Source organism: Camellia sinensis, chromosome 4 (assembly GCF_055761805.1).
Source record: "Camellia sinensis isolate YWXY chromosome 4, ASM5576180v1, whole genome shotgun sequence".
Taxonomy (NCBI): Eukaryota; Viridiplantae; Streptophyta; class Magnoliopsida; order Ericales; family Theaceae; genus Camellia; species Camellia sinensis.
The window spans coordinates 96835718-96854380 of NC_138964.1; the positions used below are offsets into that span (position 1 = coordinate 96835718).

Sequence of the window (18663 nt, forward strand, 5' to 3'; positions counted from 1 at the left end):
CCGCTTTGCTTGTTGAACACCCTTTCCACCATGCTTTGTCTGGTCTGTCAGCCACCTTTTCAGGTAGAACCCAACCAGCCGCCGCCACGTGTATCAGCAGAGGGTTAACCCCAGAACCGGGTATAGAAAACTATCATTTAGTATCATAACCTTGTCTTGTAGAGAGAGAAGCCCTAGGAGGAAGAAAGAGTTTAGAGTGAGGAAGTAGATCTTCAAGCTTGATTCCTAGAGATCCGACCGTTAGATCCGCGTTCTAAGGTTAGATTCTTGATCTGCTCATGATGTTCTCTATGTTTATGTTATTGCATTACATGATTGAAAATGATTTGTAAGCCATGCATCGTTTTGAAGTTCGATTTTAGAAAGAGAAAATGACATTCATGTGTTCTTCAAGAAAAGTCTTGTTTTGATCCGAAAGCTTTTTGCCTAGACTCATGTTTTGTGTTTGTTCTTGCATGATTTCCAAGTACGGGTACCCAGGTCCATGTTTTCAAACTCATGGCACGAAAATCCCAGATTTGTGATAACAGATTGTAATCGAACATTCGTATTTTTCATGTTCTCACACTCATGTTCTTCATGTTCATCAGCGGAGGGGAACCCAGAGTTTCCCGACCTCTTTTCCTTGCATGTGGCCCTCGGGAACACACCTCGGCGAGGAGGTGTGGAACCTCGGCCTAGACCTGGTTGGTGCCCAGCATGTTTTCCGAAAACATTTGTGTACATGAGGGACTTGTTTGAAAGTGCATTCAATAGGCTTTGCCCAGTGTTTGTAGGACTTGGGCTTGTCTCGACCCCGACGTGTGAAGAAACTATGTGAGTGGTATTTTTAATAAAGCTATGTTACACTTGCTTTCATAAAATCTCGTCTTGCCTTGTTTTGAAAAGTACTTGATCTAGCATGAATGACTATCCCTACTTGAATATTAAACACTATCTTGTTTTGATGACATTTCTTGAAAGTCCTTAGTTGCAGGGGACTATAATGCAACTGCACTCTTGTCTTGAAAGTCCTTAGTTGCAGGGGACTATAATGCAACTGCACTCTTGTCTTGAAAGTCCTTAGCTGCAGGGGACTATAATGCAACTGCACTCTTGTCTTGAAAGTCCTTAGCTGCAGGGGACTATAATGCAACTGCACTCTTGTCTTGAAAGTCCTTAGTTGCAGGGGACTATAATGCAACTGCACTCTTGTCTTGAAAGTCCTTAGTTGCAGGGGACTATAATGCAACTGCACTCTTGTCTTGGAATTGTCATCACCCTCTTGTATTAAGTAGATGTAATAACATCCAAAGAACTTGAAAGGCCGGCAATGAACTTGATTTCCCTCTTGATTGTAAAGTATGCTATGTATTGTTTTGAAAGAAATCTTGGATATCAATCATGCAAAACCTTTATTTCTAATATCATTCACTGAGTATCCAAGCTCACCCTCTCTATATATATGTAGGTGACGAACAAGAAGGCATTGAGGCCTAGACGTGATGCCGATGTGTTTTTGGGTGCATTGCCGGCATGTTTTGGATTATCATTTTGTACCGTCTTGAAGATCATGCTTCTCGGCTTGTTTTTATTTGTGCTTGTATATGTCGGCTTGAGAAGCCTTTTGGTCAGGATGTGTTTTGTATCTCATTTCCTTATTATATCTAAGCTGCAAGACTTTATAAAGATGTATGTCATTTCATTTGACTTATGCACTGCTCTTATGGACCACTTGTATCTTGAATTATTGCTTCCGCATCTGTGAGCCCCCTGCATAAATACTCTGATTGTGTGTGAATTTTGTAAGTTGGCCTTCGGTAATTACGGATTACTGGCCATCACGGCTCCAAACTACTAGGGGCGGTTTGGGGGCGTGACAGAATGGTATCAGAGCACAAGATCCTTATAGTACGTTATTCACACACTTTGAGTCCTAAAGAGCATAGGATGTCCCTTAGAAGAATGTTAGGATTGCATCATATTGCTTGCTACCTGACTACGTGTGCATCATTTCGGCATGAACATTTTGTTACATCAGCGTGATCATACTCTCTTGCATACATGTTCCTTTGTTCATTTTGTTTAAGTGTCACATCCTGTATACCCCCAGCGTCATGAGGAGAGGTAGACCTCCAGTTGGCCGAGATCATTCTGAGGATAGGTTGGAGAGACTGGAAAGGTTAGTCGAAGGCTTGGTTCGTGAGCTGAGACAACCGAGGCCACAGGATACTGGTACCACCTCTACCCAGGCCGAGCAGACCAATGGCCGATATGCAGCTCCGCCTCCACCCCCTCCAGTACCACAAGTGCCTCCGCAGCAAGCTTTGTATGGGAACGACACGATAACCCTGATCAGAGAGTTCAAGAAAATGAAACCGCCAAGATTCCAAGGGGGCATAGAACCAATGAAAGCCGAGGCGTGGGTTTTAGAAATGGAGAAGCTGTTTGAAATTTTCCCCAGTACAGACGCTCAGAAGGTATCTCTGGCAGCGTTCACGTTAGACGACGACGCCCGCAGGTGGTGGATGATGGTTCGAGGAAGTAATCCGGGTTTGACTTGGGCCAGATTCCTGGAGTTATTCTACAACAAACATTTTCCCCTCAGCGTCCGAGACCGAAAGACCACGGAGTTCCAGAATCTGACACAGGGGAACAAGACAGTGGCAGAGTATGATCGTGCCTTTACCGAATTGGTGAGGTATGCGCCTCACATGGTTGATGACGACTATCGGAAGGCGAGAAAGTTTGAAAGTGGGTTGCGTGGACCGATACAAGACCGGGTCAACATGCTCAATATGCCGACATACGCTGGAGTACTAGACAAGGCTATCTTAGCTGAAGCTAACTTGAACCGATACCAGAGTTCAAGTGAGGGCCAGAGGAAGAGACATAATTATGACAATCGCCGAGTTCCGTTCAATGCCAAGAAGAAGGTGAATGTGGACAGTTCCAGTAACTCAAATCAGGATGGGAATGCTAAGCCGTTGTGTACGAGTTGTGGGAAGCTACATTTTGGGGTCTGCCGTTGGGCGACAGGGGCTTGCTATGAGTGTGGCGAGATAGGCCATCGCGTGAAAGACTGCCCGAAAGCAAGGACCGGTGATGGGAAGAGGAATGGAAGCACCTCGGGCTCTGCACAGAAGAATAACATCGGGGGAGTACAGGCGAGGCAGGGCAGAGTTTTCGCATTGGTGCCAGGTGACGCCCAGAATGCTGAAGCAGTGGTGTCAGGTACCATTTCAATTTGTTCTCAAGATGCATACGTATTGATTGATTCGGGTTCTACGCATTCATTTGTATCTACCCTATTCGCCGAGAAGTTGAATACAGAATTAGCACCCCTTGATTTTGTATTGTTTGTGTCTACCCCATCTGGGAGGAATATGATTGTTACATCCATTTATAGGGCTTGTATTGTTATGATTGAGAATATAGAGCTGTTAGTTGATTTGATGCCATTAAGCATGACCCATTTCGATGTCATATTGGGAATGGATTGGTTAGTAGCGAACCATGCATCCATTAATTGTGTTACTAAGAGTGTCACATTGAAGACCCCAAGCCAAGCCGAGGTCATTTTTCAGGGTAAAAGAGTAGTACCCCCACCTTACTTAATCTCATCCATGAAGGCCTACAAGTTGATCCAAAAGGGATGTAAGGGTTATTTATGCAGTATACTAAGTGATTTGAATGGAAATGTTGAGTTAGCCGACATACCCGTTGTTGAGGAATTCCCCGATGTCTTTCCGAATGAGTTGCCTGGTCACCTTGTCGACAGGGAAATAGAGTTTACCGTGGACATCCTGTCAGGAACACAACCCATCTCCAAGACACCCTACAGAATGGCCCCAGCCGAACTTAGAGAACTGAAATCGCAATTACAAGAATTGTTGGACGAAGGATTTGTTAGACCGAGCACTTCACCGTGGGGAGCACCCGTTCTATTTGTTAAGAAAAAGGACGGCACACTTCGTCTTTGCATTGACTACAGAGAACTTAATAAGGTGACCATCAAGAACAAGTACCCATTGCCTAGAATCGACGATCTGCTTGATCAACTACGAGGAGCACGAGTCTTTTCCAAGATTGACCTTAGGTCAGGCTACCACCAGCTGAAGGTTAAAGCCGAGGACATTGAGAAAACTGCTTTTCGGACAAGATATGGCCACTACGAATTTTTGGTAATGCCCTTCGGAGTAACCAATGCCCCAGCAGCATTCATGGACTTGATGAACAGAGTCTTTAAGCCGTACCTAGATGAGTTTGTCATTATTTTTATCAACGACATATTGATCTATTCCGGGAGTACGAGCGAGCACGAGAATCATCTGAGACTTGCCCTGCAGACCTTGAGGGATAAGAAGTTGTACGCCAAGTTAAGTAAATGCGAGTTTTGGCTTTCCAGCATTTCATTTCTAGGGCATGTGATTAATGAAGACGGTATATCAGTTGACCCCAGTAAGATTGAAGCCATTGTGAATTGGCCGACGCCGACCAACGTGTCCGAGGTTCGTAGTTTCCTGGGTTTGGCAGGTTATTACAGAAAGTTTGTGAAGGATTTCTCGAGGATTGCAGTGCCATTGACACAACTAACGAAGAAGGGAGCAGCTTATGAATGGACTAACGAAAGAGAATCAGCTTTCTAGGAGCTGAAGACGAGGTTAGTTACAGCACCAGTTCTGGTACTACCATCAGCTAATGAAGAATTTCAGATTTACAGTGATGCTTCACATAAGGGTTTGGGTTGCGTGTTAATGCAAGAAGATAAAGTCATAGCGTACGCGTCTCGACAGTTGAAGCCCAATGAAAAGAATTATCCTACCCATGACCTGGAGCTAGCTGCTGTAGTTTTTGCTTTGAAGATATGGCGTCATTACTTGTATGGAACATCTTGCCAAGTTTTCACCGACCACAAGAGTCTGAAGTACCTGTTCACTCAGAAGGAGTTAAATATGAGGCAGAGAAGATGGCTCGAGCTACTGAAGGATTATGACATGCAGATTCAGTACCACCCAGGTAAGGCAAATTCCGTAGCCGACGCATTGAGCAGGAAGTTAGTTGGAAGTTTGGCGTGCCTGACAGCGGTTTCGGTGGAACCGATGATTATTGAGGAAACGAAGACCAGACAGAAGGAGGATAAGCTCCTCAAGAAGGTAATTGATGAATTCGTCACCAAGCCGAGGCCGGGATACACTATGGAGAATCAAGTGCTTAAGTTTGAAGGAAGATTGTGCGTGGCCGACGTACCAGAGTTAAAAAGGAGGATTTTGCAAGAGGCTCATAGTTCCAAGTTTGCCATCCATCCAGGGAGCACCAAGATGTATCGGGACGTAAAGCGGACCTTTTGGTGGCCGAACATGAAAAGAGAGATAGCCGAGTTCGTATTTCAGTGTCTGTGTTGTCAGCAAGTGAAGGCAGAACACCAGAGACCGGCAGGACTTCTTCAACCCTTGTCGATTCCTGAGTGGAAATGGGAGCACATCTCCATGGATTTCGTAGTGGGTTTGCCGAGGACGCAAAGAGGTATGGATTCCATTTGGGTTATAGTCGACAGGTTTACTAAGTCAGCTCACTTTTTGCCTGTCAAGACTACATTCAATGCCGACCGACTTGCCGAATTGTACATGAATGAGATCGTTAGACTTCACGGTGTGCCGATGTCCATTGTGTCAGACCGAGATCCGAAGTTCGTTTCTAGATTTTGGCAGAGTCTACAAAGAGCCTTGGGAACAGAGTTGAGATTTAGCACAGCCTTTCACCCTCAGACCGACGGGCAGACAGAAAGAACGATTCAGACACTCGAAGACATGCTCAGACTGTGCGTGTTGGATTTCCAGGGAAGTTGGGAGTCGCATTTGCCATTAGTAGAGTTCGCGTACAACAACAGTTATCAAGTCAGCATAGGTATGGCGCCGTATGAGGCTTTGTATGGAAGGGAGTGTAGATCGCCGATATGTTGGACTGAAGTAGGAGACAAAGCTCTAATTGGCCCCGAGTTGGTTCAGATGACAACTGAAAAGATCAAACTCATTCAGCAGAGGATTAAAACTGCACAGAGTGGACAGAAGTGTTATGCCGACCAAAGAAGGAGGGAGTTAGAATTTGAAATTGGGGATCATGTATTTTTGAAGGTCTCGCCGATGACAGGAGTTTCGAGATTTGGAAAGAAGGGTAAACTTGCACCCCGATATATTGGGCCGTTTGAAATTCTGGAGAAAGTTAACACCGTTGCTTACAGACTCGCTTTGCCGCCAGATTTGAGCCAAGTCCACAGCGTATTCCATGTCTCAATGCTGAGAAAATATATCCGAGACCCACTGCATGTAATAGATTACTCCGGGGTTGTAGTTAATGAAGACTTGGGCTACGAAGAGAAGCCGATGAGAATTATCGACAGACAAGTGAGACAGCTGAGAAACAAGTCGATATCAATGGTGAAAATCGAATGGGAGAAACATTATGGCGAGGAGGCCACATGGGAAAAGGAAGAGGAGATGAAAATCCGTTACCCGGAGTTATTCGTAGGACAAGGCAACCTAAGTTTGGGGACCAAACTTCTTTAAGGAGGGTAGACTGTAGGAACCCACATTTTATGTCCTCATCATGTTCATGAGCATCTGTGTGATTATGACTTGTTAAGTTTGCATGTGTGTGTTGTGATTTGTTTCGCTTGAGTTAATGTGATCCATGCCTTGTTTTGAAGCCTTGTGATTGTCTAAGTGTAGTATGCTTGTCTTGTTCCTTCCTTGATGTGAAACTTAGGTCACGCCTTGCCTGAGTTATACTAGCCGATGTTATTTCGAGCCGAGGTCATCCTTAGCCTAGTAGTAGTATCTTGGAACCCCTTGTTGACCTCCGTCCTTGCCTTGACCACATTAGCCGAGATGTTACCTTGCACCCAAGCGATCTCGTCCTGGAGTGCTACGACCTAGGCCGAGGTGTGGCGCATCTAGGCCAAGATGTGGCACAGCTTAGTCAAGTGTTGTCCTTCCTAGCCGAGGTCATTGTCACCTTAGTTGCCGAGGTCCTTTGTTAGCCGATGTCACCCCTTGCCGGAGTGCCATTCCGTATAGCGTGTTAGATACGCCTCGTTATTAGCCGATGTCATTGCCTCGTCAGAAAGCCCATACCGCTTTGCTTGTTGAACACCCTTTCCACCATGCTTTGTCTGGTCTGTCAGCCACCTTTTCAGGTAGAACCCAACCAGCCGCCGCCACGTGTATCAGCAGAGGGTTAACCCCAGAACCGGGTATAGAAAACTATCATTTAGTATCATAACCTTGTCTTGTAGAGAGAGAAGCCCTAGGAGGAAGAAAGAGTTTAGAGTGAGGAAGTAGATCTTCAAGCTTGATTCCTAGAGATCCGACCGTTAGATCCGCGTTCTAAGGTTAGATTCTTGATCTGCTCATGATGTTCTCTATGTTTATGTTATTGCATTACATGATTGAAAATGATTTGTAAGCCATGCATCGTTTTGAAGTTCGATTTTAGAAAGAGAAAATGACATTCATGTGTTCTTCAAGAAAAGTCTTGTTTTGATCCGAAAGCTTTTTGCCTAGACTCATGTTTTGTGTTTGTTCTTGCATGATTTCCAAGTACGGGTACCCAGGTCCATGTTTTCAAACTCATGGCACGAAAATCCCAGATTTGTGATAACAGATTGTAATCGAACATTCGTATTTTTCATGTTCTCACACTCATGTTCTTCATGTTCATCAGCGGAGGGGAACCCAGAGTTTCCCGACCTCTTTTCCTTGCATGTGGCCCTCGGGAACACACCTCGGCGAGGAGGTGTGGAACCTCGGCCTAGACCTGGTTGGTGCCCAGCATGTTTTCCGAAAACATTTGTGTACATGAGGGACTTGTTTGAAAGTGCATTCAATAGGCTTTGCCCAGTGTTTGTAGGACTTGGGCTTGTCTCGACCCCGACGTGTGAAGAAACTATGTGAGTGGTATTTTTAATAAAGCTATGTTACACTTGCTTTCATAAAATCTCGTCTTGCCTTGTTTTGAAAAGTACTTGATCTAGCATGAATGACTATCCCTACTTGAATATTAAACACTATCTTGTTTTGATGACATTTCTTGAAAGTCCTTAGTTGCAGGGGACTATAATGCAACTGCACTCTTGTCTTGAAAGTCCTTAGTTGCAGGGGACTATAATGCAACTGCACTCTTGTCTTGAAAGTCCTTAGCTGCAGGGGACTATAATGCAACTGCACTCTTGTCTTGAAAGTCCTTAGCTGCAGGGGACTATAATGCAACTGCACTCTTGTCTTGAAAGTCCTTAGTTGCAGGGGACTATAATGCAACTGCACTCTTGTCTTGAAAGTCCTTAGTTGCAGGGGACTATAATGCAACTGCACTCTTGTCTTGGAATTGTCATCACCCTCTTGTATTAAGTAGATGTAATAACATCCAAAGAACTTGAAAGGCCGGCAATGAACTTGATTTCCCTCTTGATTGTAAAGTATGCTATGTATTGTTTTGAAAGAAATCTTGGATATCAATCATGCAAAACCTTTATTTCTAATATCATTCACTGAGTATCCAAGCTCACCCTCTCTATATATATGTAGGTGACGAACAAGAAGGCATTGAGGCCTAGACGTGATGCCGATGTGTTTTTGGGTGCATTGCCGGCATGTTTTGGATTATCATTTTGTACCGTCTTGAAGATCATGCTTCTCGGCTTGTTTTTATTTGTGCTTGTATATGTCGGCTTGAGAAGCCTTTTGGTCAGGATGTGTTTTGTATCTCATTTCCTTATTATATCTAAGCTGCAAGACTTTATAAAGATGTATGTCATTTCATTTAACTTATGCACTGCTCTTATGGACCACTTGTATCTTGAATTATTGCTTCCGCATCTGTGAGCCCCCTGCATAAATACTCTGATTGTGTGTGAATTTTGTAAGTTGGCCTTCGGTAATTACGGATTACTGGCCATCACGGCTCCAAACTACTAGGGGCGGTTTGGGGGCGTGACAGGTACCCGGTTAAGGATAAAGTTAGTAGACAAAATTGCCCCCCCCCCACAAGTTCTGAGGTAACCTTGAACTAATCAACATGGCATTCATCGTCTCTTTAAGAGTTCGATTCTTTCTCTCCATAACTCCATTTGACTAAGGGGAATAGGATGCAGTGGTTTGGTGAATGATACCATGTTCAGAACAAAATTTTTCACATGGTGCATCATACTCACCACCTCTGTCACTCCTCACTATCTTAATAGTTTTGCCAAGTTGATATTCAACCTCAAGTTTATATTGTCTAAAAGCTTCTATGGCTTGATCTTTACTTCTCAATAAGTAAACATAGCAATATAGAGTGTAATCATCAATAAAAGTACTAAAGTACTTCTTACCTCATCTAGTTTAAACAAATTTTAAATCACAGATATCTGTGTGAATTAAACTTAGAGGTTCGGTACTTCTTTCAAATTTATTAAATAATGCCTTAGCGAGTTTTGCCTCAACACAAATCTCATATTTATGATTAGGATCAAATTCTAAGTTTGTTAAACATTTTAAAGCAGCAAATCTATGTAAAGAATTAAAATTAACATGTCCTAATCTACCATGCCATAAAAAAGAAGACTTAACAATATAAATAAAAGATGTGTTCTTATTATTAAAAGCCAAATTAGGTACAACATTTATTACATTGAACTTAAAAAGCCCATCACTCATGTAACCTCGCCCCACATACATTCTACTCTTGGAGAGTACAACTTTATCAAATTCAAAGACTAATTTAAACCCATTCTGGATCAACAGTGACCCAGAAATCAAATTCTTGCGAATCTCTAGCACATGGAGTACATTGTTAGGAGTGAGTTCTTTCCCTGAGGTCATTTTCAACACGATCTTTCCTTGTCTTTCTACAGTTGATATAGAAGAGTTTCCCATAAAAAGTTGTTCCCCACTTTCCATCATTTTGTAGGTTGCGAACATCTTCTTATCTGCATCAATATGGCTGGTTGCTCTAGTATCCACCCACCACTCCTTGGGATTGCCCACTAAGTTTGCTTCAGAGACTGTTGCAGCAAGATTGATGTTTGCCACTCCATCGGAAAAATAAAAATCCTCAGCTATGTTGGCTTGTGTTGGCTTTTTGCTCGAACTCCCTCTGTCCTTGCGAACGTGAAAATCCTTAGCGCGATGTTCATCTTTGTCGCACACAAAACACTTGCGTTTGAACCTCTTGTTGATCTCTTTATTGATCTTACTAGTGGATCCTTGTTTGGGACCATTGCCATTATGCTTCCGCTTTTTGTAGTTGAACTTTGACCCTTGTCCATGTTCCACAACATTTGCTTTAGCCTACATGACATGGTTTCCTGACTTCTTGTCGGAACCACGGTTGTCCTCTTCAATTCGGAGCCGCACTATTAGTTCCTCCAATTTCATCTCCTTGTGCTTATACTTTAGATAATTCTTGAATTCTTTCCAAGATGGTGGCAATTTTTCAATGATTGCCGCAACCTGGAAAGATTCACTGAGAACCATCCCTTCCACATGTATGTCATGTAGAATTAATTGGAGATCTTGAACTTGGCTAATAATCGTCTTGGAATCCATCATTTTAAAGTCCAAAAAACGGTCGATAACAAATTTCTTTGTACTGGCATCCTCTATTTTATACTTATGATCTAGAGATTCCCACAGCTCTTTAACAGTGCTTTTAACACTATATACATTATACGGTGTATTGTCCAACTCATTGAGGATATAATTCTAACATAGAAAATCACCATCTTTCCATGCATCGGCTGTAGCAACCACTTGTCGGTGGGTTAGTTTCTCCTTCATTCAGTGCCCGTGCCTTTTCATGAGTGAAGTGCGCCAAATTCAATGTCGTAAGATAAAACATCATTTTTTGTTGTCATCTTTTAAAATAATTTTCATTGAATTTTTCTGGCTTCTCCCCATGATTTACCGATACTGCAAGAGTCATCACTAGCACAACAAGTGTGGGGGTTTGAGTAATAACAGTCTCAGTACTGTTAATTTCAATTGTCATAATTCTGACTAAATAAAAATACCCCAATCACAAATTTATATACAAAAGAATTTACACACAAATTAAACAGAATAATATTTTGTAACAAAATTCTAATGATAAACAATATATTACTATTATGTTATCAAAGAAATCATTAAACAGTATATTACTACTATTTAAGAAATTAAACAGTATGTGACTACTATTTAATTTTTTGAAACAAAATATTCGTCTATCTAACACAAAAATAAATAAAAATAAAAAATCTACTTTAAGATTGTTATACCCACAGTGGTGTGTGTAAATTAAATGTATAAATTAAATAAACAATAGAATAAAATAATTTAGAAAATAATTATATAAATTATTTTTCTAAATTAAATACTTATAGAAATTAATGTCGAGACTTGTATTGGACACAATCTCTTTAAAGTAGATTTCGCCCTCGCTCCGGTGCTTCGAGTTTTAACCGGCGTCTACTTCCCAGGATGCAACGACTAACACTTGAATTTTGTAGCACTACAAAACCAAGCCTTGCGAACCAAAATATGTTGTAACTCATTCTCTTTCTTTTCCTAAAAATAAATGCGGAAACAGATGTAGGAGCAACAGAGGGCGAACAGAAGAACAAAGGGAAAAAGTTTGGAAAATTTCGATGCAAAATGAATTGCTAGAGTAGACTATTTATAGGAGAAAACTTAGCTGTTCCGAACAGGTATAAACCTGTTTGGACAGATTGAACATGTGCTAGATAGATTTGAATCTGTTTGGATAGATTCAGTTTGAGTTGAACCTGTTTTGAACCCTTTGAACTTGTTCGGGTGGGTCTGACCTCGTTAGGGATCTGTTTGGATGAAAGAAAAATTCTGGACCAATTTATTTTGAATTTTGAAACCAAAATAAAAAATAAATGAATAATTACAAATGTTTTTGGCCCAAAAAAGAATAAGTATTGGGCCTGACAAGCCCATGCTAGCCGGACGGACCGTTGATTTTTGTTTTGGGTCCAATGGGTCTATCCCACTTCACCCATAACCTTACCTTTCCACAAAGTTGGGTACCCATTGGGGCCCATCCCAAGTATCCCAAGTTAAGGTATATAAATCCATTCAACCCCTCAACCCTTTCCAATGTGGGACAAGCACATTTCACAAATGTGTAGGAAACTCAATTAGATGCGCGTTGAATGCTACAGGTTATGGTTTTGAGCAACCAAATACACAGTTTTATTCACTACGCGACATTAAAACTGAGCCCAATTAGAAATGTTAAAAATAACGCTTGGGTCCTACCTTAATTAATGCTCAAAGTTAGCAAAAAATAAGGTTTTCCAAAAGTTTCAAAATCCATTCTCCAACAAGATGGAGACCCTCTTCTGCCATATCCGAAGCTGCATCAATAGCACGTGATAAGGAGATGGAGACCTTGATATGTTTTGTTATTAATATTTTATTTAATTTAGATTTTAATTGTTGGTTTGGATAGTATATGTATTTGTTGGATTATACTATGTTTATGGATTCTTATTTTATTTGATATGCACAGTTAATTGTTAAGTTTTGTATATGGTTGGAAATTGAATGCTACAAGTTATGGAGAAATATTTTTATTGAATGGTTGAGAATTGAATGAATGAATAAATGGATGAATAATTTTGTATATGCACAGGTTACAGGTGGTGCAAAAAATATTACAGAACAAATTATAAAAACTAAATGAGACATTTTGGCAACTAAACAAATATCACAGGTTGGTTTTTGGCTATTAAAATTTTAGTCACCAATTGTCAAAAAGTGAAACTTTTGGCTACCAAATAGTTAGTCGCCAAACATACATGCTCAATTGGCTACTTAACAATTTAGTCACTAAAAGTAAAAAATATATATATTTAATTATTTAAAAAAAATATATGGCGACTAAAGTTTTAGTCGCCAATAGGTCACTTTTGGCTAAAAAAAGTCGCCGATTGTCTTTCCCGACGAACTATTGGCGACCAAATATATTAGTCGCCAAAAGTAATTGGCGACCAAAATAAGGCTTTTGGCTACTAAAATTTTAGTCGCAAAAAGTGAAATTTCTTGTAGTGATTGGAGGGAATTGATTGGGATTTGTGAAGAGTATAATTAGGTTCTTTGGAGGAGGTAGCTTGCGAATATGTTTTTAAATTTTGAGCCATTCAATAATAATAACGTTTAAGCAGGAGGGAACGTTGTCGGTAGTAAATGAAGATATGATGGTATTTGAAGTGCTTTTAGTGGTTGTTGAGGGTCTGATGCTCTGGGGTGTGTAGATCCCTACAATAATTCACGAGTGAGAAAGTCAGGTAGAGAATTGGAATGACAATGAATGTATTCAATTTTAAAGTTAAAAATACATAGAATTGCTTTCCAAGGAGCAAAGACTTGTTGTGAAACAGTGTTTTTAACATCCTTTTCAAGGACTTCCTTTGCTGTTTTGTAATTAATGCGTAATGAGAATTCTTGATTTAAGAGATCAAATTCAAATTTCTTTATAAAAACAATAAACAAAATTTCTTTTTGTATTGTGGAATACTGTACTTGTGGACCTTTCCAAATGGCAGAGGTAAATCAAACTAATTGTAATTTACCTCGATAGTGTTGTTTAAGAATGCCACCATAGTCAATATCGCTAACATCTGTCTGAATAATTTCATAAACAGTGGGAATTGGTAAACTTAATAAAGGTAAAACTTTAGACCTTTGTTTGATACGTTGGACCACAATGAAAAACCTAAGTGATTCGTGATTCAGACTAGATTAATTGCAACAATACCCAAACAACTAAAATTGACAATCTAAATCATCTAGCACATACGAAAGTGATTTAGATTGTTGCTTCAAAAACAATAAATCAACACAATAGATTTTTAGGTAGAAAAACTACAATTGGAGCACCTCCAATTATGATTAAAAAATCACGGGTTAAACGCCACTAATAAATCTACTATGAAAGAAAGAAAGAATACAAATTGACCAAACAAATTACCCAACCTCTGTCAATTTATCTTTAACAATCTATATCTCTTTCACCGCAACCTTCGTCTTAGAATTGATCAGGTTGATGTTGAATCCACAACATCTGTGTTGAATCAACAACTGCACACAGCTTCGAACTTGTCACGACCCAAACCCGCCCCTATAGGTTAAGCGTCGTAACCGGCTAGTAATCATTGGATTACCAAAGGCATCTTAACAGAATAACATATAATTAGGGGCTGCAAAAGCAAATAGCAATTATACAACATCCATTGAGTTGTGCAGACTTATATGAGACAAAAAAATTTTAAACTTTATATACATACATTTACACATCATTATATACATATAGAGACTAGATAGAAAGGGACTTGGCCCTAAATACAGAATAAACAAAAAACAAGTAAACAAAACTTGAACTTTATGCACATAGCTGTAACCACTTGACATATCCGGAACCTCTACGGGAGGTACATAGGTTGGTTGACAAAACAAAGTCCAGGCAGAAGCTGTAGGCCTGGTCATGCGCCTGGTCACCTACACACATAAATAATACAGTGAGCTGAAGCCCAGTGAATAATAACAAAGTAAAGGGTTTTAATGAATGATGTCGATAATAGAGTTAGAAATCAAAATTTATATCAGAAACAGTGTCTTATGCATATTCAGATTTCAAATCAGAAACAGGTTGTGGACTCGCCTTTTTCCCACTGCCCCGCCTTTCGGAAAGGGTTTGAAAAGAAGGCCTCATAGTTCGGACTCTCTGCGATTCTGAATCTAGTCTCACAAGTGCAATGTGAAATTGATAAACACCAAAGAGTTCAAATCCAGCAAATCGTTTTGAAAAATTGATTTTGAATAAAAAAGTGCCAAAATTGGAATGCTTTGCTAGATTACAGAATCGCCACCTAAATATTTTATTTTTGAAAAATTTAGGAAATCCTGACTCGTGCCAAAGGCCACATGTCCGTCATCACCAAAGTTGCCTTGGCTTGGGAACTTAGGTACGAGAGGGGGAAGGTCTTGAAATGAGCACCCCCGCTCGCCTGATCAAAAGATCGGCCTCTACTAATCATGATATATTCTTTTATAAACTTTATGTGTTCTTGTTCTGATTATTAGCTAACTTTACTATGTGACGTACACAAGCAAGTATAGACTAAGTCGCAAGACTTGGAACAAGTCAACTCATGTTTGTTTTTGAAAATGGTTTGAATTTGCCACCCTCAAGTGGGCTTAGAAATGCAGATTTGCCACCAAACATAGTGGGCTTCAAACATACGTTTGTTGAATCGTTCCAATTCAAGTAACAAGCCTTCATCCACAGACATTCATGCAGTTTAGCATTTAAGCACATAGCCTCATGGCAAGCATGATAGATATGGCAATATGGCAATCACACTCATGCAAGTATGCTAAAGCATAAAAATCAACGAGTACTCTAAGCCAAAACAAAAACTAGTTAGAAAGATGCATGATCCTAACTACACAAAATGCCTAATGCAACACATGCAACGATGTAACTAAATAGGCTCAGCTACTTAATCATGGTATTTGCAACACTTTGACAGCATGCTTTGAAACACGTATTCAAGTAAGTATTGAATTGAAAATGCAGTTTGAATGATGCGCCGAGCCTCGGTGCATGCAAGACAAATGAATGAATGCAAATATGCAAGCATGAGGTATGCTAACTGAAATATGACCCTAATCTCACCATCGAAAGCAGATAAATAAAACGGAGAAATATGCGGGGTTGGAAGACATGCACACACGCACGCACACACCTTATTAAAACATTACGCCCGTACGAAGGAGGGTCCGAATGAATAAGCTAACTAGCTATGCTAATTAAACTAACTATTACAACACGAAACTAATTAACTATTCTAGTTAACTAATTATTACAACAATACAAATTAACTAACTTATTCTAAGCTAATTAAATATTACAAAACGGAATTAAATAACTAGTTACACTAACTAATTAAGTACAACACTTGAATTAACTAGCTATTCTAAGCTAACTCAAGCAATTAAATGGCCTCGAGGGCGAGTGACGCATGCATGCTTGGTTGGTTTCCTCTCGAAAATGCCACCGCCTTACCATTGCAGCCTTTATTTGCATATTTTTGACCACTAAAAATTGCACCAACTTCCAGAACACCTCTGCTCCACCTCAAAAACATACTGGGCAACTTTCTTCATTGATGGCTAGCCGGCTACCAATAGTGGTAGTCAGCTAGCATTGGTGGCCGGTCGACTGCTGCTGGTGGCCAGTCGGCCACTACTTCCCTGAACTTTCTTTTTTGCTGCAACAAAGAGCAAACAGAGGCAAAGAGGTGTATTCTCAAGGAATGTATGTACTGCTACCCTCCTTATCATCACACAAGCTCAAAAGAGTGTAGCTCTTGGCTCTCAAACCATCAACCAAGCAATTTTCATGCATGATGGTCAAAGAACCAAGCTTGTACAAGCTTAATGAGTGCAAAACAAGACTCAACAAAACCACTACCCTTCATGCATGATCAAGGGTGACGGTGACCAAGGAAAATGGCACATTTCATCACTTTGAATATAAAACGTCCTATTTTCCTCCTGTTCGAATTAACGTCCAATCCGAATACATGTAATACAACACGAAAGATGCTTTATCTTACTTCTTTTACTTGCTCATTTTTGTTTACTCATTTTAGCTTACCAATCCATTCTTTAATTGATTAGTCCAAAAGTGAGTGTCCTCTAATTGAAAATAGGCTTAAACCACAAGTATCTTGAGCATGAAAGAGACCTCATGCTGTTGATTAGTAGAAACCCTCAAAAGAGGGTTGAAACCATTAAGCACGAGTGTCTCAATTTCACGCTTAAGCCAACAAGGGGTTTAAAGCCACATTCAAAATAAATGAAAGAGTGAAGAATAGAGGGAGATTGCAGAGATTTCAGTGCTGAAATGGAGTGCGAAATGACACTAAAACATGCAATTAAATCGTTCAATTCATGCTAAAAAGCCTAAAACATTAAGCTAGTGAAGAAATTAGCACTACAACTATGCCATACAAGGCTCAAAAGCAACAACCAACCCAAAATAGATGCAAAACAACCCAAAATATAACTTAAAACATTCTGAAATTAAGCTAACACAAGCTAGAATAATAGGTTAAAACATGAAGCATGCTAGACTAGTAAGCAAGACATAAGGAGGGGAGGCTACCTCTTCCGTTTTTAGACTTCAAAATATGTTTTTATCCACTGAAATAGCTCTAAAAAATAATGTTTCAAAGCTTGGAAAAAGATAGAAAAAGGGTGGGAAATACAAAGGCAAAGGCCTCCAAAACAAGGTACAAAGAAGGGCTATCAACCCTTCAACCTTTAATGGCCTTAGAACCCAAGCTTCAGCCCAAAAACATAGAGTTTTTATAGCCCAAAATCAGTTGGAAAACATGCTGGAATGAAGACAAGAGTAGCTAAAACAATAAGCTAAAGCATGGGGTTTACACTATAACCATGCAAAGGACTACTCGTACAATACAAACAGCCCAAAACATAGCTAAAGCAGCCTAAATCAGAGGCAAAAACATGCTGGAAATAAGCTAAGTTAAGCTACAAAAACATGCTAACATATGAAGGTAACTAGGCATGTAAACAAGACACAAGGGGGGGAGGCTAACCCTTCAATTTTGGACTTCAAAATGAGGTTTTTGTCACTGAAAAACCTCTGAATTTCAGTGGTAAAAAGGCCCAAAAAAGTTAATTTAAAGGTGATGAGAAATGGCACAAAAGCTTAACAAGCAAAGAGACAAGAAGGGTAGTCCACCCCCTAACTCAAAAAGGCCTTAAACCACCATTTTTAAACCTTAAAAACAAAGGTTTTTGTAGTTGAAAACCAGGGCAAAAACAATACAAAAAGATGGTAAAACAAGTTATGCAAAACAAGTTTTAAAGGTGAGTCTTATACCTCTTGAAGCCAAGCACACTTTAGGCACAAATGAGGCACCAAATCAAGCTAAAATCACCTTCTAAAGCTGAAAGAAGGTCCCAGGGAATCTCAGCCCAAAGATAAGCAACTTTGGTTAAGGATGTCTAGGTAAAGGAAAAGTGTATCTCTATTTGTATGCACAAAAGGGCAAGAGAGAGAGAGAAATCTAGAGAGAAAATTATAGAGAGAGAGGGAGATTTTAGAGAGAGAGGCTCTCAAAATTTTTCTAACCTTGAAATATAAGAGATATGGCCTCTATATATAGAAAAAAGAGAGTCTTGGTCGAAAATATCTGAAAATGAGACAGCTGGAGCAGTGTAGAACAGCTGGAGGAGAAATATCTGCAAAATATCTGAGTTTTTGACACCAATGGCTGACCGGCCATCATCGGAGGCCGACTGGCCACCACCGGTGGCTGATAGCCACCATTGCCGACAGGCCACTACCAGTAGCCGACATCAAAAATCTACTCTCCAGGTCCAATTTCAATGGGGCATATCTCCTTCATTTGGACTCTTTTTTTCAGGTCATTCTTGAGTCTAAATTGAAACGCCGGAAGTCTACTTTCCAATGGTGGAAGCCTCACATCAAAATTCCAAGTGTGAAAAAAGTTATACTCATTTTAGTGAAACTGCTTAGTTTCGGTCTTACCTGGATTCATGCCCAACTTCAACCAGCCATAGCTCCCTCATCCGAACTCGA

General features: G+C 40.2%; 1 protein-coding gene across 1 annotated transcript in view; it reads right to left on the minus strand.

Annotated features, from left to right (window-relative positions):
* Positions 1–14263: 14263 nt before the first annotated feature.
* LOC114272160 (uncharacterized) overlaps positions 14264–18663 on the minus strand; it is a 32451-nt gene continuing 28051 nt past the window's right edge. Inside the window, exon 2 of the mRNA XM_082925368.1 lies at positions 14264–14522. The gene's annotated coding sequence lies outside the window, so the exon portion shown is untranslated. The remainder of the gene's footprint in view (positions 14523–18663) is intronic.